The 19,476-nt window shown below is 54.1% G+C and overlaps 29 non-coding genes across 29 annotated transcripts; all 29 read right to left on the minus strand.

The window, feature by feature from the left end:
• Window positions 1–509: 509 nt before the first annotated feature.
• On the minus strand, window positions 510–581 carry Trnah-gug. The gene has a single exon. It is a non-coding gene; the product is annotated as a tRNA-His (tRNA).
• A 386-nt stretch (window positions 582–967) lies between these two features.
• Trnae-cuc lies at window positions 968–1,039 on the minus strand. Its single transcript has one exon. It is a non-coding gene; the product is annotated as a tRNA-Glu (tRNA).
• A 445-nt stretch (window positions 1,040–1,484) lies between these two features.
• Trnal-uag lies at window positions 1,485–1,566 on the minus strand. The gene has a single exon. It is a non-coding gene; the product is annotated as a tRNA-Leu (tRNA).
• A 747-nt stretch (window positions 1,567–2,313) lies between these two features.
• On the minus strand, window positions 2,314–2,385 carry Trnah-gug. Its single transcript has one exon. It is a non-coding gene; the product is annotated as a tRNA-His (tRNA).
• Window positions 2,386–2,771: 386 nt separating this feature from the next.
• Window positions 2,772–2,843, minus strand: Trnae-cuc. The gene has a single exon. It is a non-coding gene; the product is annotated as a tRNA-Glu (tRNA).
• A 445-nt stretch (window positions 2,844–3,288) lies between these two features.
• On the minus strand, window positions 3,289–3,370 carry Trnal-uag. Its single transcript has one exon. It is a non-coding gene; the product is annotated as a tRNA-Leu (tRNA).
• A 747-nt stretch (window positions 3,371–4,117) lies between these two features.
• Window positions 4,118–4,189, minus strand: Trnah-gug. The gene has a single exon. It is a non-coding gene; the product is annotated as a tRNA-His (tRNA).
• Window positions 4,190–4,575: 386 nt separating this feature from the next.
• Trnae-cuc lies at window positions 4,576–4,647 on the minus strand. Its single transcript has one exon. It is a non-coding gene; the product is annotated as a tRNA-Glu (tRNA).
• Window positions 4,648–5,092: 445 nt separating this feature from the next.
• Trnal-uag lies at window positions 5,093–5,174 on the minus strand. Its single transcript has one exon. It is a non-coding gene; the product is annotated as a tRNA-Leu (tRNA).
• Window positions 5,175–5,921: 747 nt separating this feature from the next.
• Trnah-gug lies at window positions 5,922–5,993 on the minus strand. Its single transcript has one exon. It is a non-coding gene; the product is annotated as a tRNA-His (tRNA).
• A 386-nt stretch (window positions 5,994–6,379) lies between these two features.
• Window positions 6,380–6,451, minus strand: Trnae-cuc. The gene has a single exon. It is a non-coding gene; the product is annotated as a tRNA-Glu (tRNA).
• Window positions 6,452–6,896: 445 nt separating this feature from the next.
• On the minus strand, window positions 6,897–6,978 carry Trnal-uag. Its single transcript has one exon. It is a non-coding gene; the product is annotated as a tRNA-Leu (tRNA).
• Window positions 6,979–7,725: 747 nt separating this feature from the next.
• Trnah-gug lies at window positions 7,726–7,797 on the minus strand. The gene has a single exon. It is a non-coding gene; the product is annotated as a tRNA-His (tRNA).
• Window positions 7,798–8,183: 386 nt separating this feature from the next.
• On the minus strand, window positions 8,184–8,255 carry Trnae-cuc. Its single transcript has one exon. It is a non-coding gene; the product is annotated as a tRNA-Glu (tRNA).
• Window positions 8,256–8,700: 445 nt separating this feature from the next.
• On the minus strand, window positions 8,701–8,782 carry Trnal-uag. Its single transcript has one exon. It is a non-coding gene; the product is annotated as a tRNA-Leu (tRNA).
• A 747-nt stretch (window positions 8,783–9,529) lies between these two features.
• Window positions 9,530–9,601, minus strand: Trnah-gug. The gene has a single exon. It is a non-coding gene; the product is annotated as a tRNA-His (tRNA).
• A 903-nt stretch (window positions 9,602–10,504) lies between these two features.
• Window positions 10,505–10,586, minus strand: Trnal-uag. Its single transcript has one exon. It is a non-coding gene; the product is annotated as a tRNA-Leu (tRNA).
• Window positions 10,587–11,333: 747 nt separating this feature from the next.
• Trnah-gug lies at window positions 11,334–11,405 on the minus strand. The gene has a single exon. It is a non-coding gene; the product is annotated as a tRNA-His (tRNA).
• Window positions 11,406–12,308: 903 nt separating this feature from the next.
• On the minus strand, window positions 12,309–12,390 carry Trnal-uag. Its single transcript has one exon. It is a non-coding gene; the product is annotated as a tRNA-Leu (tRNA).
• A 747-nt stretch (window positions 12,391–13,137) lies between these two features.
• Window positions 13,138–13,209, minus strand: Trnah-gug. The gene has a single exon. It is a non-coding gene; the product is annotated as a tRNA-His (tRNA).
• Window positions 13,210–14,112: 903 nt separating this feature from the next.
• Trnal-uag lies at window positions 14,113–14,194 on the minus strand. The gene has a single exon. It is a non-coding gene; the product is annotated as a tRNA-Leu (tRNA).
• Window positions 14,195–14,941: 747 nt separating this feature from the next.
• Trnah-gug lies at window positions 14,942–15,013 on the minus strand. The gene has a single exon. It is a non-coding gene; the product is annotated as a tRNA-His (tRNA).
• Window positions 15,014–15,399: 386 nt separating this feature from the next.
• On the minus strand, window positions 15,400–15,471 carry Trnae-cuc. The gene has a single exon. It is a non-coding gene; the product is annotated as a tRNA-Glu (tRNA).
• A 445-nt stretch (window positions 15,472–15,916) lies between these two features.
• Window positions 15,917–15,998, minus strand: Trnal-uag. The gene has a single exon. It is a non-coding gene; the product is annotated as a tRNA-Leu (tRNA).
• Window positions 15,999–16,745: 747 nt separating this feature from the next.
• Window positions 16,746–16,817, minus strand: Trnah-gug. The gene has a single exon. It is a non-coding gene; the product is annotated as a tRNA-His (tRNA).
• Window positions 16,818–17,203: 386 nt separating this feature from the next.
• On the minus strand, window positions 17,204–17,275 carry Trnae-cuc. Its single transcript has one exon. It is a non-coding gene; the product is annotated as a tRNA-Glu (tRNA).
• A 445-nt stretch (window positions 17,276–17,720) lies between these two features.
• Window positions 17,721–17,802, minus strand: Trnal-uag. The gene has a single exon. It is a non-coding gene; the product is annotated as a tRNA-Leu (tRNA).
• A 747-nt stretch (window positions 17,803–18,549) lies between these two features.
• On the minus strand, window positions 18,550–18,621 carry Trnah-gug. The gene has a single exon. It is a non-coding gene; the product is annotated as a tRNA-His (tRNA).
• A 386-nt stretch (window positions 18,622–19,007) lies between these two features.
• Trnae-cuc lies at window positions 19,008–19,079 on the minus strand. The gene has a single exon. It is a non-coding gene; the product is annotated as a tRNA-Glu (tRNA).
• Between the last annotated feature and the right edge of the window lie 397 nt (window positions 19,080–19,476).

The raw sequence follows: 19,476 nt of genomic DNA on the forward strand, positions 1-19,476 counted from the left end.
AACCTGCGCTTTCCTTAACCACTAAAGTATCGTAGCTGTAACTGTCAGGCGGAGCTAGAATGCTCCATGTATCAAACATATGTGAGCTCAAGGAGGTTACACTTGAAGGAAAAGCGGCAGGTTAACGCGATCACATCAAAACCCCCGGCAGCTACGGGATTCGAAACCGCGCCTACAGAGAGACTGGTGCCTTAAACCAGCGCCTTAAAGCGCTCGGCCACGCTACATGCGCTGCTTGGTGCGCCAGTGTTCCTAGCATTTGTAGAAACAGTGCACGCCACAGCTTCTTGTTCTGCTGGGACTGGCTGCTCATCCATCGCACTTCAAACGACTGCCCTTTTCGACTACAGAGAGCAACGGACGTCTGCGCTCTGGGAGGCGACATTACGTGTTGGGGATGAAGTGGTAGTGCTAACTGCGGCCTGCGGAACACGAGTGAAAAAATCAAGAGAGTACTGTCATTTCGAGTACTCGCCATTGCAACGGCAGCAAGGCAAAACTTTCAAAATTGCCGTGACCAGGATTCGAACCTGGGTTATTGCGGCCACAACGCAATGTCCTAACCACTAGACGATCACGGCCATGGCCACGGAGGCGCCCGCGAAGGCAGCTGGCTGCAATGCAAGTGGCGATACCCAGCAAAGCCTAGGCCAAGGTGTACGCCACAGCAGTGTCAGACACGGTCTCCATCACATGTATACGAGCAAATGAACGTGCCTGCGCTGTCAGGACTCTAACTACAGTGGTTAGCTGCATTCACCTCCGTGGCAATGTCTTGCAGTCCTCCAAGCCTCTTGACTACAGGTACCGGTATGTGGCTCGATAACAAGTGGATAGACGCCGCATCTCTCTCGCCGTCAGGTGTTGCCGCGAGTCATACTTAACGTAGCTTTCTGCACGCGTCAGCGTAGCGTCAGTCGAGCAAAGTCGAGACAAGTCGCATAGGAGGAGCAACAAAAACGCGCAATTCCGGTACCGGGAATCGAACCCGGGCCTCCTGGGTGAGAGCCAGGTATCCTAGCCACTAGACCACACCGGACAACGACGGCAGTGCTCTTTCCAGCGAACGCAGCAGCCGCCCACGGTTAACTGACGACAACTGTAAAAAATCCACTCTCTCGCGTTATAGAACGGCGTGCTCCGGACGCATTTCGTGGAGACGAACGCCAGCAATGATGAGAGCAAAAGGTGCCTACAAATCCTGTCGTTGCACCACGCACTGTTCTACGACAATTCACCAAGCAGACGCTCACGCCTTGTTGTGCTGTTTCCTTTGCGGGCAATGAGTGCATCTGCCTTCGACACAGGAAACATTACACGTTCGGCAGCTGTGGGATTGGAACCCACGCCTCCGAAGAGAATGGTGCCTGAAACCAGCGCCTTAGACCGCTCGGCCACGCTACCTACACAACACGCGCGTCACAAGAGCTGCGTCCTACCCCACGAGGACACACCGCAACGGCACAAAAATGAGACGTAAAAAGTGGCAACGGTGGGATTCGAACCCACGCCTCCGGAGAGACTGGTGCCTAAAACCAGCGCCTTAGACCGCTCGGCCACGTTACCGTTGGATCAGCAGCGGCAAAACGTTTCGTTTGTACTACAAAGATCACTTCGAAATGGAAGTATCTTGGCAATCGCCGTGCCATGTATTTCCACTGCTCTCCCACTGGAAGCGTCTCTTTAGGCCATCCACAGCAAGAAAAAGCCGTGCCCGCCGTACGGTAGCGACGCCACTTGTCTGTAGCTGTCGCAGTTAAGGAGACAGCGTCAAGAGACGTTTTCGTGCCGTGACCAGGTTTCGAACCTGCGCTTTCCTTAACCACTAAAGTATCGTAGCTGTAACTGTCAGGCGGAGCTAGAATGCTCCATGTATCAAACATATGTGAGCTCAAGGAGGTTACACTTGAAGGAAAAGCGGCAGGTTAACGCGATCACATCAAAACCCCCGGCAGCTACGGGATTCGAAACCGCGCCTACAGAGAGACTGGTGCCTTAAACCAGCGCCTTAAAGCGCTCGGCCACGCTACATGCGCTGCTTGGTGCGCCAGTGTTCCTAGCATTTGTAGAAACAGTGCACGCCACAGCTTCCTGTTCTGCTGGGACTGGCTGCTCATCCATCGCACTTCAAACGACTGCCCTTTTCGACTACAGAGAGCAGCGGACGTCTGCGCTCTGGGAGGCGACATTACGTGTTGGGGATGAAGTGGTAGTGCTAACTGCGGCCTGCGGAACACGAGTGAAAAAATCAAGAGAGTACTGTCATTTCGAGTACTCGCCATTGCAACGGCAGCAAGGCAAAACTTTCAAAATTGCCGTGACCAGGATTCGAACCTGGGTTATTGCGGCCACAACGCAATGTCCTAACCACTAGACGATCACGGCCATGGCCACGGAGGCGCCCGCGAAGGCAGCTGGCTGCAATGCAAGTGGCGATACCCAGCAAAGCCTAGGCCAAGGTGTACGCCACAGCAGTGTCAGACACGGTCTCCATCACATGTATACGAGCAAATGAACGTGCCTGCGCTGTCAGGACTCTAACTACAGTGGTTAGCTGCATTCACCTCCGTGGCAATGTCTTGCAGTCCTCCAAGCCTCTTGACTACAGGTACCGGTATGTGGCTCGATAACAAGTGGATAGACGCCGCATCTCTCTCGCCGTCAGGTGTTGCCGCGAGTCATACTTAACGTAGCTTTCTGCACGCGTCAGCGTAGCGTCAGTCGAGCAAAGTCGAGACAAGTCGCATAGGAGGAGCAACAAAAACGCGCAATTCCGGTACCGGGAATCGAACCCGGGCCTCCTGGGTGAGAGCCAGGTATCCTAGCCACTAGACCACACCGGACAACGACGGCAGTGCTCTTTCCAGCGAACGCAGCAGCCGCCCACGGTTAACTGACGACAACTGTAAAAAATCCACTCTCTCGCGTTATAGAACGGCGTGCTCCGGACGCATTTCGTGGAGACGAACGCCAGCAATGATGAGAGCAAAAGGTGCCTACAAATCCTGTCGTTGCACCACGCACTGTTCTACGACAATTCACCAAGCAGACGCTCACGCCTTGTTGTGCTGTTTCCTTTGCGGGCAATGAGTGCATCTGCCTTCGACACAGGAAACATTACACGTTCGGCAGCTGTGGGATTGGAACCCACGCCTCCGAAGAGAATGGTGCCTGAAACCAGCGCCTTAGACCGCTCGGCCACGCTACCTACACAACACGCGCGTCACAAGAGCTGCGTCCTACCCCACGAGGACACACCGCAACGGCACAAAAATGAGACGTAAAAAGTGGCAACGGTGGGATTCGAACCCACGCCTCCGGAGAGACTGGTGCCTAAAACCAGCGCCTTAGACCGCTCGGCCACGTTACCGTTGGATCAGCAGCGGCAAAACGTTTCGTTTGTACTACAAAGATCACTTCGAAATGGAAGTATCTTGGCAATCGCCGTGCCATGTATTTCCACTGCTCTCCCACTGGAAGCGTCTCTTTAGGCCATCCACAGCAAGAAAAAGCCGTGCCCGCCGTACGGTAGCGACGCCACTTGTCTGTAGCTGTCGCAGTTAAGGAGACAGCGTCAAGAGACGTTTTCGTGCCGTGACCAGGTTTCGAACCTGCGCTTTCCTTAACCACTAAAGTATCGTAGCTGTAACTGTCAGGCGGAGCTAGAATGCTCCATGTATCAAACATATGTGAGCTCAAGGAGGTTACACTTGAAGGAAAAGCGGCAGGTTAACGCGATCACATCAAAAACCCCGGCAGCTACGGGATTCGAAACCGCGCCTACAGAGAGACTGGTGCCTTAAACCAGCGCCTTAAAGCGCTCGGCCACGCTACATGCGCTGCTTGGTGCGCCAGTGTTCCTAGCATTTGTAGAAACAGTGCACGCCACAGCTTCCTGTTCTGCTGGGACTGGCTGCTCATCCATCGCACTTCAAACGACTGCCCTTTTCGACTACAGAGAGCAGCGGACGTCTGCGCTCTGGGAGGCGACATTACGTGTTGGGGATGAAGTGGTAGTGCTAACTGCGGCCTGCGGAACACGAGTGAAAAAATCAAGAGAGTACTGTCATTTCGAGTACTCGCCATTGCAACGGCAGCAAGGCAAAACTTTCAAAATTGCCGTGACCAGGATTCGAACCTGGGTTATTGCGGCCACAACGCAATGTCCTAACCACTAGACGATCACGGCCATGGCCACGGAGGCGCCCGCGGAGGCAGCTGGCTGCAATGCAAGTGGCGATACCCAGCAAAGCCTAGGCCAAGGTGTACGCCACAGCAGTGTCAGACACGGTCTCCATCACATGTATACGAGCAAATGAACGTGCCTGCGCTGTCAGGACTCTAACTACAGTGGTTAGCTGCATTCACCTCCGTGGCAATGTCTTGCAGTCCTCCAAGCCTCTTGACTACAGGTACCGGTATGTGGCTCGATAACAAGTGGATAGACGCCGCATCTCTCTCGCCGTCAGGTGTTGCCGCGAGTCATACTTAACGTAGCTTTCTGCACGCGTCAGCGTAGCGTCAGTCGAGCAAAGTCGAGACAAGTCGCATAGGAGGAGCAACAAAAACGCGCAATTCCGGTACCGGGAATCGAACCCGGGCCTCCTGTGTGAGAGCCAGGTATCCTAGCCACTAGACCACACCGGACAACGATGGCAGTGCTCTTTCCAGCGAACGCAGCAGCCGCCCACGGTTAACTGACGACAACTGTAAAAAATCCACTCTCTCGCGTTATAGAACGGCGTGCTCCGGACGCATTTCGTGGAGACGAACGCCAGCAATGATGAGAGCAAAAGGTGCCTACAAATCCTGTCGTTGCACCACGCACTGTTCTACGACAATTCACCAAGCAGACGCTCACGCCTTGTTGTGCTGTTTCCTTTGCGGGCAATGAGTGCATCTGCCTTCGACACAGGAAACATTACACGTTCGGCAGCTGTGGGATTGGAACCCACGCCTCCGAAGAGAATGGTGCCTGAAACCAGCGCCTTAGACCGCTCGGCCACGCTACCTACACAACACGCGCGTCACAAGAGCTGCGTCCTACCCCACGAGGACACACCGCAACGGCACAAAAATGAGACGTAAAAAGTGGCAACGGTGGGATTCGAACCCACGCCTCCGGAGAGACTGGTGCCTAAAACCAGCGCCTTAGACCGCTCGGCCACGTTACCGTTAGATCAGCAGCGGCAAAACGTTTCGTTTGTACTACAAAGATCACTTCGAAATGGAAGTATCTTGGCAATCGCCGTGCCATGTATTTCCACTGCTCTCCCACTGGAAGCGTCTCTTTAGGCCATCCACAGCAAGAAAAAGCCGTGCCCGCCGTACGGTAGCGACGCCACTTGTCTGTAGCTGTCGCAGTTAAGGAGACAGCGTCAAGAGACGTTTTCGTGCCGTGACCAGGTTTCGAACCTGCGCTTTCCTTAACCACTAAAGTATCGTAGCTGTAACTGTCAGGCGGAGCTAGAATGCTCCATGTATCAAACATATGTGAGCTCAAGGAGGTTACACTTGAAGGAAAAGCGGCAGGTTAACGCGATCACATCAAAACCCCCGGCAGCTACGGGATTCGAAACCGCGCCTACAGAGAGACTGGTGCCTTAAACCAGCGCCTTAAAGCGCTCGGCCACGCTACATGCGCTGCTTGGTGCGCCAGTGTTCCTAGCATTTGTAGAAACAGTGCACGCCACAGCTTCCTGTTCTGCTGGGACTGGCTGCTCATCCATCGCACTTCAAACGACTGCCCTTTTCGACTACAGAGAGCAGCGGACGTCTGCGCTCTGGGAGGCGACATTACGTGTTGGGGATGAAGTGGTAGTGCTAACTGCGGCCTGCGGAACACGAGTGAAAAAATCAAGAGAGTACTGTCATTTCGAGTACTCGCCATTGCAACGGCAGCAAGGCAAAACTTTCAAAATTGCCGTGACCAGGATTCGAACCTGGGTTATTGCGGCCACAACGCAATGTCCTAACCACTAGACGATCACGGCCATGGCCACGGAGGCGCCCGCGAAGGCAGCTGGCTGCAATGCAAGTGGCGATACCCAGCAAAGCCTAGGCCAAGGTGTACGCCACAGCAGTGTCAGACACGGTCTCCATCACATGTATACGAGCAAATGAACGTGCCTGCGCTGTCAGGACTCTAACTACAGTGGTTAGCTGCATTCACCTCCGTGGCAATGTCTTGCAGTCCTCCAAGCCTCTTGACTACAGGTACCGGTATGTGGCTCGATAACAAGTGGATAGACGCCGCATCTCTCTCGCCGTCAGGTGTTGCCGCGAGTCATACTTAACGTAGCTTTCTGCACGCGTCAGCGTAGCGTCAGTCGAGCAAAGTCGAGACAAGTCGCATAGGAGGAGCAAGAAAAACGCGCAAGTCCGGTACCGGGAATCGAACCCGGGCCTCCTCGTTGAGAGCCAGGTATCCTAGCCACTAGACCAAACCGGATAACGACGGAAGTGCTCTTTCCAGCGAACGCAGCAGCCGCCCACGGTTAACTGACGACAACTGTAAAAAATCCACTCTCTCGCGTTATAGAACGGCGTGCTCCGGACGCATTTCGTGGAGACGAACGCCAGCAATGATGAGAGCAAAAGGTGCCTACAAATCCTGTCGTTGCACCACGCACTGTTCTACGACAATTCACCAAGCAGACGCTCACGCGTTGTTGTGTTGTTTCCTTTGCGGGCAATGAGTGCATCTGCCTTCGACACAGGAAACATTACACGTTCGGCAGCTGTGGGATTGGAACCCACGCCTCCGAAGAGAATGGTGCCTGAAACCAGCGCCTTAGACCGCTCGGCCACGCTACCTACACAACACGCGCGTCACAAGAGCTGCGTCCTACCCCACGAGAACACACCGCAACGGCACAAAAATGAGACGTAAAAAGTGGCAACGGTGGGATTCGAACCCACGCCTCCGGAGAGACTGGTGCCTAAAACCAGCGCCTTAGACCGCTCGGCCACGTTACCGTTGGACCAGCAGCGGCAAAACGTTTCGTTTGTACTACAAAGATCACTTCGAAATGGAAGTATCTTGGCAATCGCCGTGCCATGTATTTCCACTGCTCTCCCACTGGAAGCGTCTCTTTAGGCCATCCACAGCAAGAAAAAGCCGTGCCCGCCGTATGGTAGCGACGCCACTTGTCTGTAGCTGTCGCAGTTAAGGAGACAGCGTCAAGAGACGTTTTCGTGCCGTGACCAGGTTTCGAACCTGGGCTTTCCTTAACCACTAAAGTATCGTATCTGTAACTGTCAGACGGAGTTAGAATGCTCCATGTATCAAACATATGTGAGCTCAAGGAGGTTACACTTGAAGGAAAAGCGGCAGGTTAACGCGATCACATCAAAACCCCCGGCAGCTACGGGATTCGAAACCGCGCCTACAGAGAGACTGGTGCCTTAAACCAGCGCCTTAAAGCGCTCGGCCACGCTACATGCGCTGCTTGGTGCGCCAGTGTTCCTAGCATTTGTAGAAACAGTGCACGCCACAGCTTCCTGTTCTGCTGCGACTGGCTGCTCATCCATCGCACTTCAAACGACTGCCCTTTTCGACTACAGAGAGCAGCGGACGTCTGCGCTCTGGGAGGCGACATTACGTGTTGGGGATGAAGTGGTAGTGCTAACTGTGGCCTGCGGAACACGAGTGAAAAAATCAAGAGAGTACTGTCATTTCGAGTACTCGCCATTGCAACGGCAGCAAGGCAAAACTTTCAAAATTGCCGTGACCAGGATTCGAACCTGGGTTATTGCGGCCACAACGCAATGTCCTAACCACTAGACGATCACGGCCATGGCCACGGAGGCGCCCGCGAAGGCAGCTGGCTGCAATGCAAGTGGCGATACCCAGCAAAGCCTAGGCCAAGGTGTACGCCACAGCAGTGTCAGACACGGTCTCCATCACATGTATACGAGCAAATGAACGTGCCTGCGCTGTCAGGACTCTAACTACAGTGGTTAGCTGCATTCACCTCCGTGGCAATGTCTTGCAGTCCTCCAAGCCTCTTGACTACAGGTACCGGTATGTGGCTCGATAACAAGTGGATAGACGCCGCATCTCTCTCGCCGTCAGGTGTTGCCGCGAGTCATACTTAACGTAGCTTTCTGCACGCGTCAGCGTAGCGTCAGTCGAGCAAAGTCGAGACAAGTCGCATAGGAGGAGCAAGAAAAACGCGCAAGTCCGGTACCGGGAATCGAACCCGGGCCTCCTCGTTGAGAGCCAGGTATCCTAGCCACTAGACCAAACCGGATAACGACGGAAGTGCTCTTTCCAGCGAACGCAGCAGCCGCCCACGGTTAACTGACGACAACTGTAAAAAATCCACTCTCTCGCGTTATAGAACGGCGTGCTCCGGACGCATTTCGTGGAGACGAACGCCAGCAATGATGAGAGCAAAAGGTGCCTACAAATCCTGTCGTTGCACCACGCACTGTTCTACGACAATTCACCAAGCAGACGCTCACGCGTTGTTGTGTTGTTTCCTTTGCGGGCAATGAGTGCATCTGCCTTCGACACAGGAAACATTACACGTTCGGCAGCTGTGGGATTGGAACCCACGCCTCCGAAGAGAATGGTGCCTGAAACCAGCGCCTTAGACCGCTCGGCCACGCTACCTACACAACACGCGCGTCACAAGAGCTGCGTCCTACCCCACGAGAACACACCGCAACGGCACAAAAATGAGACGTAAAAAGTGGCAACGGTGGGATTCGAACCCACGCCTCCGGAGAGACTGGTGCCTAAAACCAGCGCCTTAGACCGCTCGGCCACGTTACCGTTGGATCAGCAGCGGCAAAACGTTTCGTTTGTACTACAAAGATCACTTCGAAATGGAAGTATCTTGGCAATCGCCGTGCCATGTATTTCCACTGCTCTCCCACTGGAAGCGTCTCTTTAGGCCATCCAACGCAAGAAAAAGCCGTGCCCGCCGTATGGTAGCGACGCCACTTGTCTGTAGCTGTCGCAGTTAAGGAGACAGCGTCAAGAGACGTTTTCGTGCCGTGACCAGGTTTCGAACCTGGGCTTTCCTTAACCACTAAAGTATCGTAGCTGTAACTGTCAGACGGAGTTAGAATGCTCCATGTATCAAACATATGTGAGCTCAAGGAGGTTACACTTGAAGGAAAAGCGGCAGGTTAACGCGATCACATCAAAACCCCCGGCAGCTACGGGATTCGAAACCGCGCCTACAGAGAGACTGGTGCCTTAAACCAGCGCCTTAAAGCGCTCGGCCACGCTACATGCGCTGCTTGGTGCGCCAGTGTTCCTAGCATTTGTAGAAACAGTGCACGCCACAGCTTCCTGTTCTGCTGCGACTGGCTGCTCATCCATCGCACTTCAAACGACTGCCCTTTTCGACTACAGAGAGCAGCGGACGTCTGCGCTCTGGGAGGCGACATTACGTGTTGGGGATGAAGTGGTAGTGCTAACTGCGGCCTGCGGAACACGAGTGAAAAAATCAAGAGAGTACTGTCATTTCGAGTACTCGCCATTGCAACGGCAGCAAGGCAAAACTTTCAAAATTGCCGTGACCAGGATTCGAACCTGGGTTATTGCGGCCACAACGCAATGTCCTAACCACTAGACGATCACGGCCATGGCCACGGAGGCGCCCGCGAAGGCAGCTGGCTGCAATGCAAGTGGCGATACCCAGCAAAGCCTAGGCCAAGGTGTACGCCACAGCAGTGTCAGACACGGTCTCCATCACATGTATACGAGCAAATGAACGTGCCTGCGCTGTCAGGACTCTAACTACAGTGGTTAGCTGCATTCACCTCCGTGGCAATGTCTTGCAGTCCTCCAAGCCTCTTGACTACAGGTACCGGTATGTGGCTCGATAACAAGTGGATAGACGCCGCATCTCTCTCGCCGTCAGGTGTTGCCGCGAGTCATACTTAACGTAGCTTTCTGCACGCGTCAGCGTAGCGTCAGTCGAGCAAAGTCGAGACAAGTCGCATAGGAGGAGCAAGAAAAACGCGCAAGTCCGGTACCGGGAATCGAACCCGGGCCTCCTCGTTGAGAGCCAGGTAGCCTAGCCACTAGACCAAACCGGATAACGACGGAAGTGCTCTTTCCAGCGAACGCAGCAGCCGCCCACGGTTAACTGACGACAACTGTAAAAAATCCACTCTCTCGCGTTATAGAACGGCGTGCTCCGGACGCATTTCGTGGAGACGAACGCCAGCAATGATGAGAGCAAAAGGTGCCTACAAATCCTGTCGTTGCACCACGCACTGTTCTACGACAATTCACCAAGCAGACGCTCACGCGTTGTTGTGTTGTTTCCTTTGCGGGCAATGAGTGCATCTGCCTTCGACACAGGAAACATTACACGTTCGGCAGCTGTGGGATTGGAACCCACGCCTCCGAAGAGAATGGTGCCTGAAACCAGCGCCTTAGACCGCTCGGCCACGCTACCTACACAACACGCGCGTCACAAGAGCTGCGTCCTACCCCACGAGAACACACCGCAACGGCACAAAAATGAGACGTAAAAAGTGGCAACGGTGGGATTCGAACCCACGCCTCCGGAGAGACTGGTGCCTAAAACCAGCGCCTTAGACCGCTCGGCCACGTTACCGTTGGATCAGCAGCGGCAAAACGTTTCGTTTGTACTACAAAGATCACTTCGAAATGGAAGTATCTTGGCAATCGCCGTGCCATGTATTTCCACTGCTCTCCCACTGGAAGCGTCTCTTTAGGCCATCCAACGCAAGAAAAAGCCGTGCCCGCCGTATGGTAGCGACGCCACTTGTCTGTAGCTGTCGCAGTTAAGGAGACAGCGTCAAGAGACGTTTTCGTGCCGTGACCAGGTTTCGAACCTGGGCTTTCCTTAACCACTAAAGTATCGTAGCTGTAACTGTCAGACGGAGTTAGAATGCTCCATGTATCAAACATATGTGAGCTCAAGGAGGTTACACTTGAAGGAAAAGCGGCAGGTTAACGCGATCACATCAAAACCCCCGGCAGCTACGGGATTCGAAACCGCGCCTACAGAGAGACTGGTGCCTTAAACCAGCGCCTTAAAGCGCTCGGCCACGCTACATGCGCTGCTTGGTGCGCCAGTGTTCCTAGCATTTGTAGAAACAGTGCACGCCACAGCTTCCTGTTCTGCTGCGACTGGCTGCTCATCCATCGCACTTCAAACGACTGCCCTTTTCGACTACAGAGAGCAGCGGACGTCTGCGCTCTGGGAGGCGACATTACGTGTTGGGGATGAAGTGGTAGTGCTAACTGCGGCCTGCGGAACACGAGTGAAAAAATCAAGAGAGTACTGTCATTTCGAGTACTCGCCATTGCAACGGCAGCAAGGCAAAACTTTCAAAATTGCCGTGACCAGGATTCGAACCTGGGTTATTGCGGCCACAACGCAATGTCCTAACCACTAGACGATCACGGCCATGGCCACGGAGGCGCCCGCGAAGGCAGCTGGCTGCAATGCAAGTGGCGATACCCAGCAAAGCCTAGGCCAAGGTGTACGCCACAGCAGTGTCAGACACGGTCTCCATCACATGTATACGAGCAAATGAACGTGCCTGCGCTGTCAGGACTCTAACTACAGTGGTTAGCTGCATTCACCTCCGTGGCAATGTCTTGCAGTCCTCCAAGCCTCTTGACTACAGGTACCGGTATGTGGCTCGATAACAAGTGGATAGACGCCGCATCTCTCTCGCCGTCAGGTGTTGCCGCGAGTCATACTTAACGTAGCTTTCTGCACGCGTCAGCGTAGCGTCAGTCGAGCAAAGTCGAGACAAGTCGCATAGGAGGAGCAAGAAAAACGCGCACGTCCGGTACCGGGAATCGAACCCGGGCCTCCTCGTTGAGAGCCAGGTAGCCTAGCCACTAGACCAAACCGGATAACGACGGAAGTGCTCTTTCCAGCGAACGCAGCAGCCGCCCACGGTTAACTGACGACAACTGTAAAAAATCCACTCTCTCGCGTTATAGAACGGCGTGCTCCGGACGCATTTCGTGGAGACGAACGCCAGCAATGATGAGAGCAAAAGGTGCCTACAAATCCTGTCGTTGCACCACGCACTGTTCTACGACAATTCACCAAGCAGACGCTCACGCGTTGTTGTGTTGTTTCCTTTGCGGGCAATGAGTGCATCTGCCTTCGACACAGGAAACATTACACGTTCGGCAGCTGTGGGATTGGAACCCACGCCTCCGAAGAGAATGGTGCCTGAAACCAGCGCCTTAGACCGCTCGGCCACGCTACCTACACAACACGCGCGTCACAAGAGCTGCGTCCTACCCCACGAGAACACACCGCAACGGCACAAAAATGAGACGTAAAAAGTGGCAACGGTGGGATTCGAACCCACGCCTCCGGAGAGACTGGTGCCTAAAACCAGCGCCTTAGACCGCTCGGCCACGTTACCGTTGGACCAGCAGCGGCAAAACGTTTCGTTTGTACTACAAAGATCACTTCGAAATGGAAGTATCTTGGCAATCGCCGTGCCATGTATTTCCACTGCTCTCCCACTGGAAGCGTCTCTTTAGGCCATCCACAGCAAGAAAAAGCCGTGCCCGCCGTATGGTAGCGACGCCACTTGTCTGTAGCTGTCGCAGTTAAGGAGACAGCGTCAAGAGACGTTTTCGTGCCGTGACCAGGTTTCGAACCTGGGCTTTCCTTAACCACTAAAGTATCGTAGCTGTAACTGTCAGACGGAGTTAGAATGCTCCATGTATCAAACATATGTGAGCTCAAGGAGGTTACACTTGAAGGAAAAGCGGCAGGTTAACGCGATCACATCAAAACCCCCGGCAGCTACGGGATTCGAAACCGCGCCTACAGAGAGACTGGTGCCTTAAACCAGCGCCTTAAAGCGCTCGGCCACGCTACATGCGCTGCTTGGTGCGCCAGTGTTCCTAGCATTTGTAGAAACAGTGCACGCCACAGCTTCCTGTTCTGCTGCGACTGGCTGCTCATCCATCGCACTTCAAACGACTGCCCTTTTCGACTACAGAGAGCAGCGGACGTCTGCGCTCTGGGAGGCGACATTACGTGTTGGGGATGAAGTGGTAGTGCTAACTGCGGCCTGCGGAACACGAGTGAAAAAATCAAGAGAGTACTGTCATTTCGAGTACTCGCCATTGCAACGGCAGCAAGGCAAAACTTTCAAAATTGCCGTGACCAGGATTCGAACCTGGGTTATTGCGGCCACAACGCAATGTCCTAACCACTAGACGATCACGGCCATGGCCACGGAGGCGCCCGCGAAGGCAGCTGGCTGCAATGCAAGTGGCGATACCCAGCAAAGCCTAGGCCAAGGTGTACGCCACAGCAGTGTCAGACACGGTCTCCATCACATGTATACGAGCAAATGAACGTGCCTGCGCTGTCAGGACTCTAACTACAGTGGTTAGCTGCATTCACCTCCGTGGCAATGTCTTGCAGTCCTCCAAGCCTCTTGACTACAGGTACCGGTATGTGGCTCGATAACAAGTGGATAGACGCCGCATCTCTCTCGCCGTCAGGTGTTGCCGCGAGTCATACTTAACGTAGCTTTCTGCACGCGTCAGCGTAGCGTCAGTCGAGCAAAGTCGAGACAAGTCGCATAGGAGGAGCAAGAAAAACGCGCAAGTCCGGTACCGGGAATCGAACCCGGGCCTCCTCGTTGAGAGCCAGGTAGCCTAGCCACTAGACCAAACCGGATAACGACGGAAGTGCTCTTTCCAGCGAACGCAGCAGCCGCCCACGGTTAACTGACGACAACTGTAAAAAATCCACTCTCTCGCGTTATAGAACGGCGTGCTCCGGACGCATTTCGTGGAGACGAACGCCAGCAATGATGAGAGCAAAAGGTGCCTACAAATCCTGTCGTTGCACCACGCACTGTTCTACGACAATTCACCAAGCAGACGCTCACGCGTTGTTGTGTTGTTTCCTTTGCGGGCAATGAGTGCATCTGCCTTCGACACAGGAAACATTACACGTTCGGCAGCTGTGGGATTGGAACCCACGCCTCCGAAGAGAATGGTGCCTGAAACCAGCGCCTTAGACCGCTCGGCCACGCTACCTACACAACACGCGCGTCACAAGAGCTGCGTCCTACCCCACGAGAACACACCGCAACGGCACAAAAATGAGACGTAAAAAGTGGCAACGGTGGGATTCGAACCCACGCCTCCGGAGAGACTGGTGCCTAAAACCAGCGCCTTAGACCGCTCGGCCACGTTACCGTTGGATCAGCAGCGGCAAAACGTTTCGTTTGTACTACAAAGATCACTTCGAAATGGAAGTATCTTGGCAATCGCCGTGCCATGTATTTCCACTGCTCTCCCACTGGAAGCGTCTCTTTAGGCCATCCAACGCAAGAAAAAGCCGTGCCCGCCGTATGGTAGCGACGCCACTTGTCTGTAGCTGTCGCAGTTAAGGAGACAGCGTCAAGAGACGTTTTCGTGCCGTGACCAGGTTTCGAACCTGGGCTTTCCTTAACCACTAAAGTATCGTAGCTGTAACTGTCAGACGGAGTTAGAATGCTCCATGTATCAAACATATGTGAGCTCAAGGAGGTTACACTTGAAGGAAAAGCGGCAGGTTAACGCGATCACATCAAAACCCCCGGCAGCTACGGGATTCGAAACCGCGCCTACAGAGAGACTGGTGCCTTAAACCAGCGCCTTAAAGCGCTCGGCCACGCTACATGCGCTGCTTGGTGCGCCAGTGTTCCTAGCATTTGTAGAAACAGTGCACGCCACAGCTTCCTGTTCTGCTGCGACTGGCTGCTCATCCATCGCACTTCAAACGACTGCCCTTTTCGACTACAGAGAGCAGCGGACGTCTGCGCTCTGGGAGGCGACATTACGTGTTGGGGATGAAGTGGTAGTGCTAACTGCGGCCTGCGGAACACGAGTGAAAAAATCAAGAGAGTACTGTCATTTCGAGTACTCGCCATTGCAACGGCAGCAAGGCAAAACTTTCAAAATTGCCGTGACCAGGATTCGAACCTGGGTTATTGCGGCCACAACGCAATGTCCTAACCACTAGACGATCACGGCCATGGCCACGGAGGCGCCCGCGAAGGCAGCTGGCTGCAATGCAAGTGGCGATACCCAGCAAAGCCTAGGCCAAGGTGTACGCCACAGCAGTGTCAGACACGGTCTCCATCACATGTATACGAGCAAATGAACGTGCCTGCGCTGTCAGGACTCTAACTACAGTGGTTAGCTGCATTCACCTCCGTGGCAATGTCTTGCAGTCCTCCAAGCCTCTTGACTACAGGTACCGGTATGTGGCTCGATAACAAGTGGATAGACGCCGCATCTCTCTCGCCGTCAGGTGTTGCCGCGAGTCATACTTAACGTAGCTTTCTGCACGCGTCAGCGTAGCGTCAGTCGAGCAAAGTCGAGACAAGTCGCATAGGAGGAGCAAGAAAAACGCGCAAGTCCGGTACCGGGAATCGAACCCGGGCCTCCTCGTTGAGAGCCAGGTATCCTAGCCACTAGACCAAACCGGATAACGACGGAAGTGCTCTTTCCAGCGAACGCAGCAGCCGCCCACGGTTAACTGACGACAACTGTAAAAAATCCACTCTCTCGCGTTATAGAACGGCGTGCTCCGGACGCATTTCGTGGAGACGAACGCCAGCAATGATGAGAGCAAAAGGTGCCTACAAATCCTGTCGTTGCACCACGCACTGTTCTACGACAATTCACCAAGCAGACGCTCACGCGTTGTTGTGTTGTTTCCTTTGCGGGCAATGAGTGCATCTGCCTTCGACACAGGAAACATTACACGTTCGGCAGCTGTGGGATTGGAACCCACGCCTCCGAAGAGAATGGTGCCTGAAACCAGCGCCTTAGACCGCTCGGCCACGCTACCTACACAACACGCGCGTCACAAGAGCTGCGTCCTACCCCACGAGAACACACCGCAACGGCACAAAAATGAGACGTAAAAAGTGGCAACGGTGGGATTCGAACCCACGCCTCCGGAGAGACTGGTGCCTAAAACCAGCGCCTTAGACCGCTCGGCCACGTTACCGTTGGACCAGCAGCGGCAAAACGTTTCGTTTGTACTACAAAGATCACTTCGAAATGGAAGTATCTTGGCAATCGCCGTGCCATGTATTTCCACTGCTCTCCCACTGGAAGCGTCTCTTTAGGCCATCCACAGCAAGAAAAAGCCGTGCCCGCCGTATGGTAGCGACGCCACTTGTCTGTAGCTGTCGCAGTTAAGGAGACAGCGTCAAGAGACGTTTTCGTGCCGTGACCAGGTTTCGAACCTGGGCTTTCCTTAACCACTAAAGTATCGTAGCTGTAACTGTCAGACGGAGTTAGAATGCTCCATGTATCAAACATATGTGAGCTCAAGGAGGTTACACTTGAAGGAAAAGCGGCAGGTTAACGCGATCACATCAAAACCCCCGGCAGCTACGGGATTCGAAACCGCGCCTACAGAGAGACTGGTGCCTTAAACCAGCGCCTTAAAGCGCTCGGCCACGCTACATGCGCTGCTTGGTGCGCCAGTGTTCCTAGCATTTGTAGAAACAGTGCACGCCACAGCTTCCTGTTCTGCTGCGACTGGCTGCTCATCCATCGCACTTCAAACGACTGCCCTTTTCGACTACAGAGAGCAGCGGACGTCTGCGCTCTGGGAGGCGACATTACGTGTTGGGGATGAAGTGGTAGTGCTAACTGCGGCCTGCGGAACACGAGTGAAAAAATCAAGAGAGTACTGTCATTTCGAGTACTCGCCATTGCAACGGCAGCAAGGCAAAACTTTCAAAATTGCCGTGACCAGGATTCGAACCTGGGTTATTGCGGCCACAACGCAATGTCCTAACCACTAGACGATCACGGCCATGGCCACGGAGGCGCCCGCGAAGGCAGCTGGCTGCAATGCAAGTGGCGATACCCAGCAAAGCCTAGGCCAAGGTGTACGCCACAGCAGTGTCAGACACGGTCTCCATCACATGTATACGAGCAAATGAACGTGCCTGCGCTGTCAGGACTCTAACTACAGTGGTTAGCTGCATTCACCTCCGTGGCAATGTCTTGCAGTCCTCCAAGCCTCTTGACTACAGGTACCGGTATGTGGCTCGATAACAAGTGGATAGACGCCGCATCTCTCTCGCCGTCAGGTGTTGCCGCGAGTCATACTTAACGTAGCTTTCTGCACGCGTCAGCGTAGCGTCAGTCGAGCAAAGTCGAGACAAGTCGCATAGGAGGAGCAAGAAAAACGCGCAAGTCCGGTACCGGGAATCGAACCCGGGCCTCCTCGTTGAGAGCCAGGTATCCTAGCCACTAGACCAAACCGGATAACGACGGAAGTGCTCTTTCCAGCGAACGCAGCAGCCGCCCACGGTTAACTGACGACAACTGTAAAAAATCCACTCTCTCGCGTTATAGAACGGCGTGCTCCGGACGCATTTCGTGGAGACGAACGCCAGCAATGATGAGAGCAAAAGGTGCCTACAAATCCTGTCGTTGCACCACGCACTGTTCTACGACAATTCACCAAGCAGACGCTCACGCGTTGTTGTGTTGTTTCCTTTGCGGGCAATGAGTGCATCTGCCTTCGACACAGGAAACATTACACGTTCGGCAGCTGTGGGATTGGAACCCACGCCTCCGAAGAGAATGGTGCCTGAAACCAGCGCCTTAGACCGCTCGGCCACGCTACCTACACAACACGCGCGTCACAAGAGCTGCGTCCTACCCCACGAGAACACACCGCAACGGCACAAAAATGAGACGTAAAAAGTGGCAACGGTGGGATTCGAACCCACGCCTCCGGAGAGACTGGTGCCTAAAACCAGCGCCTTAGACCGCTCGGCCACGTTACCGTTGGACCAGCAGCGGCAAAACGTTTCGTTTGTACTACAAAGATCACTTCGAAATGGAAGTATCTTGGCAATCGCCGTGCCATGTATTTCCACTGCTCTCCCACTGGAAGCGTCTCTTTAGGCCATCCACAGCAAGAAAAAGCCGTGCCCGCCGTATGGTAGCGACGCCACTTGTCTGTAGCTGTCGCAGTTAAGGAGACAGCGTCAAGAGACGTTTTCGTGCCGTGACCAGGTTTCGAACCTGGGCTTTCCTTAACCACTAAAGTATCGTAGCTGTAACTGTCAGACGGAGTTAGAATGCTCCATGTATCAAACATATGTGAGCTCAAGGAGGTTACACTTGAAGGAAAAGCGGCAGGTTAACGCGATCACATCAAAACCCCCGGCAGCTACGGGATTCGAAACCGCGCCTACAGAGAGACTGGTGCCTTAAACCAGCGCCTTAAAGCGCTCGGCCACGCTACATGCGCTGCTTGGTGCGCCAGTGTTCCTAGCATTTGTAGAAACAGTGCACGCCACAGCTTCCTGTTCTGCTGCGACTGGCTGCTCATCCATCGCACTTCAAACGACTGCCCTTTTCGACTACAGAGAGCAGCGGACGTCTGCGCTCTGGGAGGCGACATTACGTGTTGGGGATGAAGTGGTAGTGCTAACTGCGGCCTGCGGAACACGAGTGAAAAAATCAAGAGAGTACTGTCATTTCGAGTACTCGCCATTGCAACGGCAGCAAGGCAAAACTTTCAAAATTGCCGTGACCAGGATTCGAACCTGGGTTATTGCGGCCACAACGCAATGTCCTAACCACTAGACGATCACGGCCATGGCCACGGAGGCGCCCGCGAAGGCAGCTGGCTGCAATGCAAGTGGCGATACCCAGCAAAGCCTAGGCCAAGGTGTACGCCACAGCAGTGTCAGACACGGTCTCCATCACATGTATACGAGCAAATGAACGTGCCTGTGCTGTCAGGACTCTAACTACAGTGGTTAGCTGCATTCACCTCCGTGGCAATGTCTTGCAGTCCTCCAAGCCTCTTGACTACAGGTACCGGTATGTGGCTCGATAACAAGTGGATAGACGCCGCATCTCTCTCGCCGTCAGGTGTTGCCGCGAGTCATACTTAACGTAGCTTTCTGCACGCGTCAGCGTAGCGTCAGTCGAGCAAAGTCGAGACAAGTCGCATAGGAGGAGCAAGAAAAACGCCCAAGTCCGGTACCGGGAATCGAACCCGGGCCTCCTCGTTGAGAGCCAGGTATCCTAGCCACTAGACCAAACCGGATAACGACGGAAGTGCTCTTTCCAGCGAACGCAGCAGCCGCCCACAGTTAACTGACGACAACTGTAAAAAATCCACTCTCTCGCGTTATAGAACGGCGTGCTCCGGACGCATTTCGTGGAGACGAACGCCAGCAATGATGAGAGCAAAAGGTGCCTACAAATCCTGTCGTTGCACCACGCACTGTTCTACGACAATTCACCAAGCAGACGCTCACGCGTTGTTGTGTTGTTTCCTTTGCGGGCAATGAGTGCATCTGCCTTCGACACAGGAAACATTACACGTTCGGCAGCTGTGGGATTGGAACCCACGCCTCCGAAGAGAATGGTGCCTGAAACCAGCGCCTTTGACCGCTCGGCCACGCTACCTACACAACACGCGCGTCACAAGAGCTGCGTCC

Source organism: Schistocerca piceifrons, unplaced genomic scaffold (genome assembly GCF_021461385.2).
Source record: "Schistocerca piceifrons isolate TAMUIC-IGC-003096 unplaced genomic scaffold, iqSchPice1.1 HiC_scaffold_690, whole genome shotgun sequence".
NCBI lineage: Eukaryota > Metazoa > Arthropoda > Insecta > Orthoptera > Acrididae > Schistocerca > Schistocerca piceifrons.